This window comes from Pristiophorus japonicus, chromosome 2 (assembly GCF_044704955.1).
Source record: "Pristiophorus japonicus isolate sPriJap1 chromosome 2, sPriJap1.hap1, whole genome shotgun sequence".
NCBI classification, from domain to species: domain Eukaryota; kingdom Metazoa; phylum Chordata; class Chondrichthyes; family Pristiophoridae; genus Pristiophorus; species Pristiophorus japonicus.
The window spans coordinates 170,218,820-170,234,036 of NC_091978.1; the positions used below are offsets into that span (position 1 = coordinate 170,218,820).

General features: G+C 45.3%; 1 protein-coding gene across 1 annotated transcript in view; it reads right to left on the reverse strand.

The window, feature by feature from the left end:
• The window catches only part of slc30a9 (solute carrier family 30 member 9), a 233,118-nt gene that overhangs the window by 174,487 nt on the left and 43,414 nt on the right, over positions 1-15,217 (reverse strand). The gene's annotated exons all lie outside the window — the stretch shown is intronic.

Genomic DNA, 15,217 nt, shown 5'->3' on the forward strand with positions numbered 1-15,217 from the left:
GGGAGAAGGAGAACGGGTGGGGGTGGGGGGGAGGGAGAAGGAGAAGTGGTGGGGGGGGGAGGGAGAAGGAGAACGGGTGGGGGGGGGGGGAGAGAGAAGGAGAAGGGGTGGGGGGGGAGAGGAAGAAGAAGAGGTGGGGAGGGAGGGAGAAGAAGAAGGGGTAGGGGGGGAGGGAGAAGGAGAAGGGGTGGGGGGAGTGGGGAGAAGGAGAAGGGGTGGGGGGTGTTGGGGGAGAAGGAGGGGTGGGAGAAGGAGGAGGGGTGGGGGGGGGTGGGGGAGCGGGGGGTGCAGCAGCCCGGCCCGTTCAGCCTTACTCCATCCTCAGTTAGTTTGGAGTAAGTTTTCACTGCCTGAACTTGCAAAACAGGCGGCTGGACACGCCCCCTTTTGAAAAAAAATCTGTTCTAAACTGAAACTATTCTAACTGACTAGAACTGGGGCAAACTAAATGCCAAGAATTGCAATATCTAAGATGATCCTTTCTAAACGAGTTGCACCATAAAAATCGGAGCAACTCAGGCCAAAACTTGAGCCCTTAATTTCTGACATGCTCATATCCTCCTGCTCTTTTGTTTTGTTCAGTCCCATTAAGGAATTTGCTTATCTTCCAGTTTCCAGCTCTGATGAAGGGATTATTCCCAAAATATTAGCCTCCCAGATGAGACTAGATGGGAAGATGGTCAACAGGCAGAAATGGACACAGAAACCCAAGTCATACAGGAACCAGATACCAGGGATGTGGGTGTTGCTGGCAAGGCCGGCATTTTTTGCCCATCCCTAATTGCCACGGTGGTGGTGGGCCTTCTACTTGAACCACTGTTGCGCTGATTCGAGGTCGAGGTTGCAGCCGAGTGGCCGGTCCGGTTTTATTCTCCGTTTCTTTCCAGTGATTTAACACAACTGAGTGACTTCTTAGGCCACCACAGAGGGCAGTTAAGAATCAACCATGTTGGTGTGGGACTGGAGTCACATATAGGCCAGACTGGGCAAGGACAGCAGGTTTCCTTCCCTAAAGGGCCTTAATGTAACAGTTGAATTTTTATGGCAATCTGACAGCTTCAAGGTCACTTATTTCCAGCCTTTTTTCAAGCACACATTCTCTGGATTATTAATTCAGTCCTCTGGATTACTTGTCCAGTAACATTATCACTACACTACCATATCCAGTTTTGAGACACCAGAATTGTAGACTGTCACTTATAGGGAAACTAAACACAGTACAAATAATTAAACATTAGAGGACCCTAGAGAATGATAATGAATACAACATCCAAGGGTACAGAAAAGATAAAACAGATAGGAAAGGAGTTGGTGTAGATTCTATGCTAGAATTCCTGAGAAACTAGTGAAGTTGATTCTATGGGTGGTAGAAAGTTACAAAATAAAACACTCAGATTACTGGAGTATAAAATTGAAAATGATAAAGATCAACATTTGGTGTCATACAGACTACAGGTCTGAATAAAAATAAAGCTTGTATGCAAATGAAGGATATGCATGAACAGAAAAATTACTTTAATAGACAAATTCAATCTACCAGAGTTGAGAATACCAAAGTGGCTCAGAATCCAAATTTGTAAACATAATACATGGCTGCTTCATGACCCAATGTGTCAGGTAAGCCACAAGTAGTCCACATCTTGGTAATGGTTATAAGTGATTTGGACAACATTTAGAAAATGGAACCATTAGGGGATAATGACTACATAATGACCAATTTTGGCATAATCTGGGACTCAAAAGCATGGAGGATCAGGAACCACGTATATCATTTTATAAGAACATAAGAAATAGGAGCAGGAGTAGGCCATACAGCCCCTCGAGCTGCTCTGCCATTCAATAAGATCATGGCTGATCTGATCATGGACTCAGTTCCACTTCCCCGCCCACCCCCCATACCCTCTTATCCGCTTATCGTTCAAGAAACTGTCTATTTCTGTCTTAAATTTATTCAATGTCCCAGCTTCCACAGCTCTCTGAAGCAGCAAATTCCACAGATTTACAACTCAGAAGAAATTCCTCCTCATCTCTGTTTTAAATGGGCAGCCCCTTATTCCAAGATCATGCCCTCCAGTTCTAGTCTCCCCCATCAGTGGAAACATCCTCTCTGCATCTACCTTGTCAAGCCCCCTCATAATCTTAAACGTTTCAATAAGATCACCTCTCATTCTTCTGAATTCCAATGAGTAGAGGCTCAACCTTTCCTCATAAAAGTCAGCACCCTCATCCCCAGAATCAACCGAGTGAACCTTCTCTGAACTACCTCCAAAGCAAGTATATCCTTTCGGAACCAAAACTGTACGCAGTATTCCAGGTGTTGCCTCACCAATACCTTGTATAGCTGTCGCACGACTTCCCTGCTTTTATACTCCATCTCTTTTGCAATAAAGGCCAAGATACCATTGGCCTTCCTGATCACTTGCTGTACCTGCATACTATCCTTTTGTATTTCGTGCACGCATCCCCAGGTCCCGCTGTACTGCGGCACTTTGCAATCTTTCTCCATTTAAATAATAACTTGCTCTTTGATTTTTTTCTGCCAAACTGCATGACCTCACACTTTCCAACATTATACTCCATCTGCCCACTCACTTAGCCTGCCTATGTCCTTTTGCAGATTTTTGCATGTCCTTCTCACACATTGCTTTTCCTTCCATCTTTGTATCATCAGTAAACTTGGCTATCAGTCCCTTCTTCCAAGTCGTTAATATATATTGTAAATAGTTGGGGTCCCAAGCACTGATCCCAGCGGCACCCCACTAGTTACTGGTTGCGAAATAGAGAATGAACCATTTATCCCGACTCTCTGTTCTCTGTTCGTTAGCCAATCCTCTATCCATGCTAATAGATTACCCCCAACCCCATGAACTTTTATCTTGTGCAGTAACCTTTTGTGGCACCTTGTCAAATGCCTTCTGGAAGTCCAAATATACCACATTCACTGGTTTCCCTTTATCCACCCTGTTCGTGACATCCTCAAAGAGCTCCAGCAAATTTGTCAAACATGACTTCCCCTTGATAAATCCATGCTGACTCTGCCTGACCGAATTTTGCTTATCCAAATGTCCTGCTACTGCTTCTTTAATAATGGACTCCAACTTTTTAGCACCACAGATGTTAGGCTAACTGGTCTATAGTTTCCTGCTTTTTATCTGCCTCCTTTTTTAAATAGGTGCATTACATTTGCAGTTTGCTAATCTGCTGGGAACTCTGGTAAATTACAACCAATGCATCCATAATCCCTGCCGCTACTTCTCTTAAGACCCTAGGATATAAGCCATCAGGTCCAGGGGATTTATCTGTCTTTAGTCCCATTATCTTACTGAGTACAACTTCCTTAGTGATTGTGATTGTGTTAAGTTCTTCCCCCCTATAGCCCCTTGACTATCCACTGTTGGAATATTGTTAGTGTCCTCTACCGTAAAGACTGATACACAATATTTGTTCAGAGTTTCTGCCATCTCCATGTTCCCTATTCTCGTCCTCTAAGGGACCAACATTTACTTTAGCCACTCTTTTCCTTTTTATATACTTATAGAAACTCTTGCTATTTGTTTTTATATTTTGTGCTAGTTTACTTTCATAGTCTATCTTCCCCTTTCTTAATCATTTTTTTTAGTCGTTCTTTGCCGGCTTTTAAAAGCTTCCCAGTCTTCTGTCCTCCTACTAGTTTTGGCCACTTTGGATGCTGTCCTTTATTTCTTTAGTTAGCCACGGATCGCTATCTTTTCTCTTACACTCTTACCTCCTCACGAATATATTTTTCTTGAGAGTTGTGAAATATCTCCTTAAATGTACACCACTGTTCATCAACCATCCTACACTTTAATCTATTTTCCCAGTCCACTTTACCCAACACTGCCCTCATACCTTCATAGTCTCCTTTATTTAAGCTTAGTATGCTGGTTAGAAATCCAACTTTCTCACCCTCCATCTGAGTTTGAAATTCAATCATGCTATGATCACTCATTCAGAGGGAATCCTTTACTAGGAGATTGTTTATTAATCCTGTTTCATTACACAGGACCAGATCCAAGATAGCCTGCCCCCTAGTTGGTTCCGTTACATACTGCTTAAGGAACCCGTCCCTTATGCACTCTGAACTCCTCCTCAAGGCTACCCAGACCAATTTGATTTGTCCAATCAATATGGAGGTTAAAATCTCCCATGATTATTGCTGTTCCCTTTTTACAAGCCCCCACTATTTCCTGGTTTATGCTCCAACCAACAGAGCTGCTACTGTTAAGGGGCCTATAGACTGCACCCGCCAGTGACTTTTGCCCCCTTATTGTTCCTTATCTCCACCCAAACTGTTTCAACACCCTTATCATTTGAGCCAATATTGTTTCTTACTATTGGTGATTCCATCCTTTATCAATAGAGCTACCCCACCTCCTTTTCCTTTCTGTCTGTCCTTCCAGATTGTCACGTACCCCTGAATATTTAATTCCCAGTCCTGGTCACCTTGCAACCACGTCTCTGTAATAGCTATCAGATCATAGCCATTTGTCTCAATTTGTGCCATCAACTCATCTATTTTGTTACAAATGCTGTGTGCATTTAGGCAGCTAGCTTCAACAAAATGAGGGGCCACTTTTCCCATCTTCATGATGCCCCACAGTGTTTCAGATCCATTAATTACTTCTGAAGTGCAGTCACTGTTGTTTCATCGGTAAATTCAATAGTTAATTTACACACAATACGATCCCAGAAACAGCAAGATACCCTGTTGAAGATATTGTTGCGTGATTAATGTTGACCAGAACACCCTGCTCTATTTCAGAATAGTGCCATAGAATTGATGACATCCACCTGAACAGACAGATGTGTTGAATGTTGTATTCAAATGACAGCATCTCCAATAATGCAGCACTCCTTCAGTACTACACCAAAATGTCTGCCTAGGTTATGTACTCAGGTTCCATAACGAGGTTTGACCCCACAACATTCTGACTGCAAATGGAGCTGAAAGAGGATAGTTAATATTCTGAATAATTAATTCCTCCAATTATTCACAAGGAAGGACATGAGCAACATGCCTTCCCTAAATAAGTCATTGCAGAACTAGAACTAATGCCCCATAATTTGTCATCAAAATAACTGAGGCAAGTAGCACTCATTATTTATGCACAAAAGCTACAGCAACTTCAGGTGAAGGCAGATGCTCGATTAAATGTGGCAAACTACAAGTTGCTGTCAAAGGTGCGCCACTCCGTCATTCGTTTCGCAAAAATAGCATCTTGCTATCTGGCTCACCATTAAAAGGCAATGAATGACATGAAGTTGCTGTACTTGAACGTTAGATACAAACTAAACTTGCCACAGAAAGTTAGAGCTTGTCTGAAGTGATGCAAGGCGTACTTGTTTTGGAGCGATTTAACATCTGCGCATATTTCATTAAGCCTGGATTAGCAGTCAAAAATTATTTTAACAATGTGCTGATTGTTAATCACTGCGAATGAGTCTCTCTGGCACCGAAAATTAACTATTACAAATGTGGAGTCTCATTTATTCAGGTTTTCATTATAGTTGGAGACTTAAAATGTGAAATTATTTTTTTCTTAAACCTTTCCGTTTCTTTTAATCCAATCTTTCTTTCCCTCTCTAACTGATTTAACATGGTGGGGAGGGCGGGCGGGCGGGTGAGTCAGACAGACAGACGGAGACAGACGGAGGGGGGACACGGGGGTGGAGGAGGAGGGGGGACATGGGGGTGGAGGAGGAGGAGAAGAGACACACAGGGTGTGTTTAAAAAGCATTCAGGGTCCAGTGAGTCAAGTTGCGCCCTAACTTCAGATTTACACAACAAAGCAAGACATTAAAGCTGCAGAGTAAATACACCCGTTAACTACATACATACTAAAATACAGCAATGAATAGAAATAGGCAATTGTTTAGGCCTAACATTTGACCTCAAATGACATTTGCAATCTTGATCAGATTTCCATTCTTATCTAATAGTAGCCAGAGAATCTCCTGCAGCGGCTTCTCTTCCCGCTCCCACATCGTTACCTCTGGTGTCACCCAAGAATCTATCCTAGGCCCCCTTCCATTTTTCATCTACATGTTGGCCAACACCTCGCCGTAGGCAATTAGGCCCATATAGCAGTGCCTGGTCTCCAGTCATCCTGGGCCCCCTTGCCACTGGACCAAGACCTCGCTCAGCTAAACCCGTGTGGTAGCCGGCGTGCAACGATCACCCCGCGTTAAAAGAAGTCACGCACCGGCATCTTCCACTCCTCTAACATGAAGTTCGGGACCTGGAACGTCAGGACCCTCATGGACAACCCCAACAGCGACAGACCGGAATACCGCACCGCCATAATTGCCCGGGAACTTAGATGCTTTGATATAGACATCGCAGCCATAAGCGAGACTCGGCAGGCAGGGGAAGGCCAGCTCAAGGAACAAGGTGGACGTTATACCTTCTTCTGGAAAGGGAAACCAGAGGCAGAACGCTGCCTCCACGGAGTCGGCTTCGCCATCAAAAACGAGCTGGTCGACCCACTCAAAGACTCCCCCATGCGGGACTAACGAACGCCTCATGATGCTTTGACTCACCCTATCCCGGAACCAGTGCGCCAGTCATCAGTGCTTACGCCCCAACACTCGATGCAACAGATGAGGCCAAAGAGGGTTTTTACTCCAACCTCAAAGAATCCCTGACCTGCATCCCCGCGGGCGACAAACTGATCCTCCTCGGCGACTTCAACGCCAGGGTCGGCAGGGACACAGACCTCTGGGGAGGCGTGATTGGCAGAGAGGGGGTAGGGAAAGCCAACTCTAGCGGTACCTTACTCCTGACAAAATGTCTAGAGCATGAACTTGTCATCACCAACACCTTGTTCCGCCAGCGAGACAAATACAAGACATCGTGGCAACACCCTCGCTCCAAGCACTGGCACCTACTCGATATGTCATCGTTCGAGCCAGGGATCGCAAGGATGTGCACATAACCAGTGCCATGACAGGAGCTACAACTGCTGGACAGACCACCGCCTAATCAGATCCATCACTGACATCAACATAGCCCCAAAGCAAAGGGGGCAGCATAAGCAGTGTCACAAAAAAGTCAATGCCGGGGCACTTAAAAACCCAGCTAAGAGAGCCCTTTACAGTCAGCGCCTCACAGCTAACCTGGCGTGCCTTGATGACCCAGAGACGCAAAATGCCCACAGCGCTTGGTCTGCCCTCCAGGCCTCCATAACCAGTGTTTGCAAGGAGACGCTCGGTCACTCAACCAGGAAACACCAGGACTGGTTTGATGAGAACGATCAAGAGATTCAAGAACTCAGACTGCAAGCGCAGGGCATTTCTGAGCCCCCCTTAAACAGCAACCCAACTCGGGAGCAGCAAAGCAGCATTACAGGCAGCTAAAGGCTAAGGTCTAACAAAAAAATCTGGAACCTAAAGAACAGGTGGTGGATGGAGAAAGCACAGGAGATACAGAGGCTGGCCAACAGCCATGTGCGAGGATTCTTCACCGCAGTCAAGGCCACATATGGACCAAACTTCCAAAGCCCCACCCCACTCCTGGCCAAGAACAGGGAAACACTCAAGGACACCGAGGCAGTCAGGGCCCGCTGGAAGGAACACTTCGAAGATCTCAACCAAGACTCTGCCTTTGACTCGAGTGTTCTCGACTCAACTCCGCAGCATGCTACCTGCCACCACCTCAGAGACCCCAATACTGCATGGGGTCCATAAGACAGCTAAAAAACTGATAGCTATTGCAGATCTCCAGAGTGCCTCTCCAACCTGTGAAGCCTCCTTAAATACCTGTGCTCCCAAGGGATTATGGGATCCCTTGGACTCCAGGGGATGAGCCCTCTGGTGGCTGTACAGAGTAAATACAAGTCCACATATATAACAGTTTTGCTTTAACACTTTACAATTATCCCAACTGAATTTTGTTTGCTGCATTTGTACTGCACCTACATATTTAAGTTCCTATTTGATGTATGCCACACAAAGCAGATTGAAAAATGATATATTTGAACCTTCAATTCTATAATAGAAATGTTGTAGTGGTAGGAGACATTATTATTAGGGGGACAGATACTGCTTTCTGCAGCCGAGAGCGTGAGTCCCAAAGGCTGCGTTGCCTACGGGGTGCCAGGGTTAAGGACATCTCCTCTGGGCTGGAGAGGAACTTGGAGTGGGAGGGAGAAGATCCAGTTGTCGTGGGCCACAAGGGTAGCAACGATTCTGCTGAGGGATTATGAGCAGCTAAGGGCCAAATTAAAAAGCAGAACCATGAAGGTAATAATCTCTGGATTACTACCTGAGCCATGACCAAATTTGCATAGGCTAAATAAGATCAGAAAATTAAACACGTCACTCAAAGACTGGTGTGGGAGAAATGGGTTTTGGTTTATGGGACACTGACATCAGTATTGGGGTAAGAGGGAGCTGTTCCATGGGTATGGGCTCCACGTAGACGTGCTGGGACTAGGGCCCAGGCAAATCGAATAACTAGGGCTATAGAAACATAGAAAGTAGGTGCTGGAGTAGGCAATTTGCACCAGCATTCAATATCATGGCTGATCATGCGACTTCAGTATCCGATTCTTGCTTTCTCTCCATACCCATTGATCCCTTTAGCCGTAAGGGCCACATCTAATTCTCTTTTGAATATATCTAACAAACTGGCGTCAACAACTTTCTGTGGTAGAGAATTCCACAGGTTCACAATTCTGAGTGAAGAAATTTCTCCTCATCTTGGTCCTAAATGGCTTACCCCTTACACTTAGACTGTGAACCCTGGTTTTGGACTTCCCCAACATCGGGAACATTCTTCCTGCATCTAACCTGTCTAACCCCGTCAGAATTTTATATGTTTCTATGAGATCCCCTCTCATTCTTCTAAATTCCAGTGAATAGAAGCTTAGTCGATCCAGTCTTTTCATATGTCAGTCCTGTCATCCTGGGAATCAGTCTGGTGAACCTTCGTTGCACTACCTCAATAGCAAGAACCTCCTTCCTCAGATTAGGAGACCAAAATTGCACACAATACTCAAGGTGTGGTCTCACCAAGACCCTGTATAACTGCAGTAAGACCTCCCTGCTCCGATCCTCAAATCACCTCGCTATGAAGGCCAGCATGCCATTTGCCTTCTTTACTGTCTACCTTCAATGACTGATGTACCATGACACCCAGATCTCGTTGCACCTCCCCTTTTACTAATCTGTCACCATTCAGAAAATAATCTGCCTTCCTGTTTTGACAACGAAAGTGGATAACCTCACATTTATCCACTTTATACTGCATCTGCCATGCATTTGCCCATTCACCTAACCTGTTCAAGTCGCCCTGCAGCCTCCTAGCATCCTCCTCGCAGCTCGCACTGCCACCCAGCTTAGTGTCATCTGCAAACTTGGAGATATTACACTCAATTCCTTCATCTAAATCATTAATGTATATTGTTAATAGTTGGGGTCCCAGCACTGAACCCTGCTGCACCCCACTAGTCACTGCCTGCCATTCTGAAAAGGACCCGTTTATTTCCACTCTTTGCTTCCTGTCTGCCAACCAGTTCTCTATCCACGTCAATACATTACCCCCAATATCATGTGCCTTAACTTTGCACACAAATCTCTTGTGTGGGACCTTGTCAAAAGCCTTTTGAAAGTCCAAATACACCACATCCACTGGTTCTCCCTTATTCACTATAGAGAGGGCTTTAAACTAATTAGTGGGGGGCGGGGGGGGGGGGGGGGGGGAGGGAGGAGAAGGGTTCAGGTGAGCAAAAATTTAAAAAGTCAAAGAGTAAAGAGAAGGCAATAGAGCAGGGTAGCACTGGGGGAAATGAAAAACAGAGTGTGACAGGAAGGGACAGAATGTATAAACATAAAGGTGAATCAGAAAGTGGCATCAAAGCAGCAGAAAATGGTAAAAAAAAATTTTTAAAGCTCGTTACCTGAATGATCGCAGCATTCGTACCAAAACAGATGACTTGACGGCACAAATGGGTATGATCGGATAGCCATTACAGAGACATGGTTGCAAGGTGACCAAGGCTGGGAACTAAATATTCAGGGATATTTGACAATTCGGAAGGACAGAAAAGAAAAGTAGATGGGGTAGCTCTGTTAATAAAGGATGAGATCAGTGCGTTAGTGAGAAACAATATTGGCTCAGATCAAGATGTCGAATCAGTTTGGGTGGAAATAAGGAATAATATGGGGAAATGTCATTGGTGGGCATAGTCTATTGGCCTCCTAAAAGTAGCTACACTGTTAGATGGAGTATAAATCAAGAAATAATGGAGGCTTGTAAAAAAGGAAAGGCAATAATCATGGGCGATTTTAACCTTCATAGTGATTGGACAAAGCAAATTGGCCAGGGTAGCCTCGAGGAAGAGTTCATAGTGTGCATCCGGGATAGTTTCCTTGAACGGTACATCGCCGAACCAACCAGGGAGCAGGCTCTCTTAGATCTGGTACTGTGTAATGCGACAGGATTAATAAATGATCTCCTAGTAAAGGATTCGCTAGGAATGAGTGACCATTACATGGTTGAATTTCAAATTCAGTTGGAGGGTGAGAAAGTTGGATCATAAACCAGTGTCCTAAGCTTAAATAAAGGTATGAAGGTAGAGTTGGCTAAAGTGGACTTGGAAAATAGATTAAAGTGTGGGACGGTTGAGGAGCAGTGGCAGACACTAAAGGAGATATTTCATATCTCGCAACAAAAACATATCCCAATGCGAAGGAAAGGCTGTAAGAGAAGGGATAACCATCTGTGGCTAACTAAGGAAATAAGGGAGGGTTGAAAACAAGGGCATACAATGTGGCCAAACTAGTGGGAGGCAAGAGGATTGGTAAACTTTTAAAAGCCAGCAAAGAACGACTAAAAGAATAATAAAGAGAGGGAAGATAAGACTATGGGCCCAAGTTTCCACATGATTTGCACCTGTTTTTTTAGGAGCAACTGGTGGAGAACGGACTATCTTAGAAATCGCAATTCTCCACATTTTTTTTTCTGCAGTTCTAGTCAGGTAGAACAGTTCTACTTTGGAACAGAATTTTTTCTTCAAAAGGGGGCGTGTCCGGCCACTGATACCTGATTTCAAAGTTTCCACAGTGAAAACGTACTCCAAACTAAGTTAGAATGGAGCAAGTGAAGATTTTTGTAGAACTGAAAAAACCTGTTCTACACATTAAAAAATCAGGCGCAGGTTACAAAATAGGCGTCCAGAACGAGGTGGGGGGGGGGGGGGGGGGGGGGAGGGAAGTCATTAAATTCTACAATAAATCCTTATTTATACTTCTACAAATATTATACAAATAAATCCAACCTGAATAAACATTTATAAGCAAAGAAAAGATTAAATAAACCATCTTCCTACCTGTGTGAAAGTGCTTCAGGCACAGAGAATGCTGCAGTCAGCCTGAGGCGCCCGTTCTTCCTGCAGGGGGAGGAGGAGGCGCCCGTTCTTCCCGCTGGGGGGGGGGGGGGGGGGTGGGAAGAGGGAGGAGGCGCCCGTTCATTCCCGCGAGGGGGGGAGAGGAGGCGCCCATTCTTCCCGCGGGGGGGGGGGGGGGGGGGGGGGGGGAGGGAGGCACCCATTCTTCCCGCGGGGGGGGGGGGGGGTGAGAGGAGACAGTGAGAAGGCTGCAAGTGCTGATGGCAATGTGCTTTTATTTTAAAAAATTTTCAAAAATTAAACAGCTACAAAGAACTACAAAAATGGCCGAGTGCCAATGTTTTTTTCACACTGCGCGTGCGCGAACGCTCCAACGCGCACGCACAGCGTTGCCGGCAGGAAAAAAACTAATTTAAATAGTACCCGCCCCCTCCCACTTACAAAATCGGCGCGAGTGTAGGCTCTGCCCCCCTGGGCGCCGCGCCAAACAGACAAGGAGCTGCAGAACGCTCCAGAATTGCAAGTTTTTTTTTAGGCGCCGTTTTAGGCGTGAAAAACAGGCGCCCAGCTCGGAGGGGCGCCCGTTTTTTATCGTGTGGAAACTTGGGCCCAAAGAAAGTAAACTAGCACGAAATACAAAAACAGATAGCAAGAGTTTCTACAGGTACATAAAAAGGAAAAGAGTGGCTAAAGTAAATGTTGGTCCCCTGGAGGATGACACTGGGGAATTAATAATGGGGAACAGGGAAATGGCAGAAACTTTGAACAAATATTTTGTATCGGTCTTCACGGTAGAAAACACTATAAACATCCCATTAGTGGATAATCAAGGGGCTATAGGGAAGGAGGAGCTTAATACAATCACCATCACTAAAGTAGTAGTACTCGGTAAAATAATGGGACTAAAGGTGGACAAGTCCCCTGGACCCAAGGGCTTGCATCGTAGGGTCCTAAAAGAAGTGGCTGCAGAGATAGTAGATGCAGTGGTTGTAATCTACCAAAACATAAAAACATAGAACATAGAAAATAGGTGCAGGAGTAGGCCATTCGGCCCTTCGAGCCTGCACCACCATTCAATAAGATCATGGCTGATCATTCCCTCAGTACCCCTTTCCTACTTTCTCTCCATACACCTTGATCCCTTTAGCCTTAAGGGTCATATCTAACTCTCTCTTGAATATGTCCAATGAACTGGCATCAACAACTCTCTGCGGCAGGGAATTCCACAGGTTAACAACTCTTTGAATGAAGAAGTTTCTCCTCATCTCAGTCCTAAATGGCCTATCCCTTATCCGAAGACTCTGTCCCCTGGTTCTGGACTTCCCCATCATCGGGAACATTCTTCCCACATCTAACCTATGAGATCCCCTCTCATCCTTCTAAACGCCAGTATATAAAAGCCCAGTTGATCCAGTCTCTCCTCATATGTCAGTCACGCCATCCCGGGAATCAGTCTGGTGAACCTTCGCTGCACTCCCTCAATAGCAAGAAAGTCCTTTCTCAGACTAGACGACCAAAACTGAACACAATATTCCAGGTGAGGCCTCACCAAGGCCCTGTACAACTGCAGTAAGACCTCAAATCCCCGAGCTCTGAAGGCCAACATACCATTTGCCTTCTTCACCGCCTGCTGTACCTGCATGCCAACTTTCAATGACTGATGAACCATGATACCCAGGTCTCGTTGCACCTCCCCTTTTCCTAATCTGCCACCATTCAGATAATATTCTGCCTTTGTGTTTTTGCCCCCTCACATTTATCCACATATTACTGCATCTGCCATGCATTTGCCCACTCACCTAACCTGTCCAAGTCACCCTGCAGCCTTTTAGCATCCTCCTCACAGCTCACACCACCATCCAGTCTAGTATCATCTGCAAACTTGGAGATATTACACTCAATTCCTTTGTCTAAATCATTAATGTATATTGTAAAGAGCTGGGGTCCCAGCACTGAGCCCTGCGGCACTCCACTCATCACTGCCTCCCATTCTGAAAAGGACCCGTTTATCCCGACTCTCTGCTTCCTGTCTGCCAACCAGTTCTCTATCCATGTCAGTACATTACCCCCAATACCATGTGCTTTGATTTTGCACACCAATCTCTTGTGTGGGACCTTGTCAAAAGCCTTTTGGAAGTCCAAAATACACCACATCCACTGGTTCTCCCTTGTCCACTCTACTAGTTACATCCTCAAAAAATTGCAGAAGATTTGTCAAGCATGATTTCCCTTTCATAAATCCATGCTGACCAATCCTGTCACTACTTTCCAAATACATTGCTATTTCATGTCATTGCTTTCCAAATGCGCTGCTATTTCAAGTCAACAGCAACAGCTTGCATTTGTATAGCGCCTTTAACATAGAAAGATGTCCCAAGGTGTCTCACAGAGGAATGAGGAGAGTCAGACACCGAGCCAAAGGAGAGATTAGAAACTTCACCAAAAGCTTGATTAAAGGGGGCATTAAAGGAGGAGAGGGGACTGAGATGCGGAGGCTTTAGGTAGGCAGTTCCAGTTGAGGGAATATGGGATCAGAAACAGCTCAAGGTTGAAGAGGACGTTGAAATTATGAGCGCTCTGGTTCAGCCTGAAACAGTGGCCGGGGAAACGGAATAGAGTTGGCAACAATTGTACCACATGGTGAAGACAATAGTTTTGTTTTTCCCAGTGTTTAACTGTGTAATATCTTCTTTAGGACATCACAAACACACACATACACACTACAAGATAGCTCGACAGGAACTTGTCATGTGACCTTGTCACATGACCCTTTTATTGTATTTACATCAGCAGTTGCATTACCACAGTAGTCCACTAGGGGACCTCTATTACAAGCTGGAGGAAATGTTGGCTCGTGCATTTAACAGCATAGTGGAGGATTCGAAGGAGGTGGCAGTGAGGTCGTCAGTGTCAATTCATGGGAAATTGATCCCAGGTTCTTGGATCACGTCTCCAAGGGACAACACATAGACGAGGAAGGAGGAGCGCCAAGGATGGATTCTTGGATGATCCTGCAGGGGCCAGGAAATGCTCAGGCTACAGTTGGATAATTAAAAGTGGAACCAAGCAGAGGCAATCTCACCGAGCTGGGCAACAGCGGAGAGGCGTTGGAAGGAGACAGTGTGACTGACCATGTCAAAGGCTGCAGGGAGGTCAAGGTGGATGAGAAAGGATAATACACCACCGTCACAGTCACAAAATGATGTCATTTATCATTTGAGGTTTTAGGGCCGTTTGGTTGCTGAAGTTTGGGTAGAAAACTAAGCAGAGGGGTTCAATCTCGGAGTGATAGCAACATGCTCAAGGATTTAAGGAAGAGAAGAGATCTTCGTTAGTGAGGACAGGGGAGTTGAGGGGTGGGTTATTTGAACGGGGAGCAACTGGCCACAACTAGCCCGGGTGACCTTAGTACAATAGTGTCCATTTGCAGATGTTCTGGAGTGGCAAACATCTGGCTTTGCTGCGATATTGAACTGACAGCACTTCTGGAACTCAACCCTCGTGAAGATGATCACCTTGAGGAGAGGAGGGGAGAAACCTAGCAGGGTAAAAAAATCAAAGTAGACACATGCTAAAAGTAGGAGGGAGTCGATTAAAGACAGAGAGGCCAGGAAGTAAGCAGGTGTCAGCTGGTGAAGCCCGGTTGGGTGCAACTTGAAGCATCTGCAGCTGCACGACAAAATATTGGCACTGTAATGAAAACCCATAAAGCACTGCAGTAAACCCCACATCTGGCATTAAGAGAGTCATAAAATAGCAAATGTACATATTTTGAATGACTTTGAAACTCAGTAGTTAAGTGTCAAAGCCGTACGGCAGATATAAAAAGCCAGGGCAGCAATCTAACC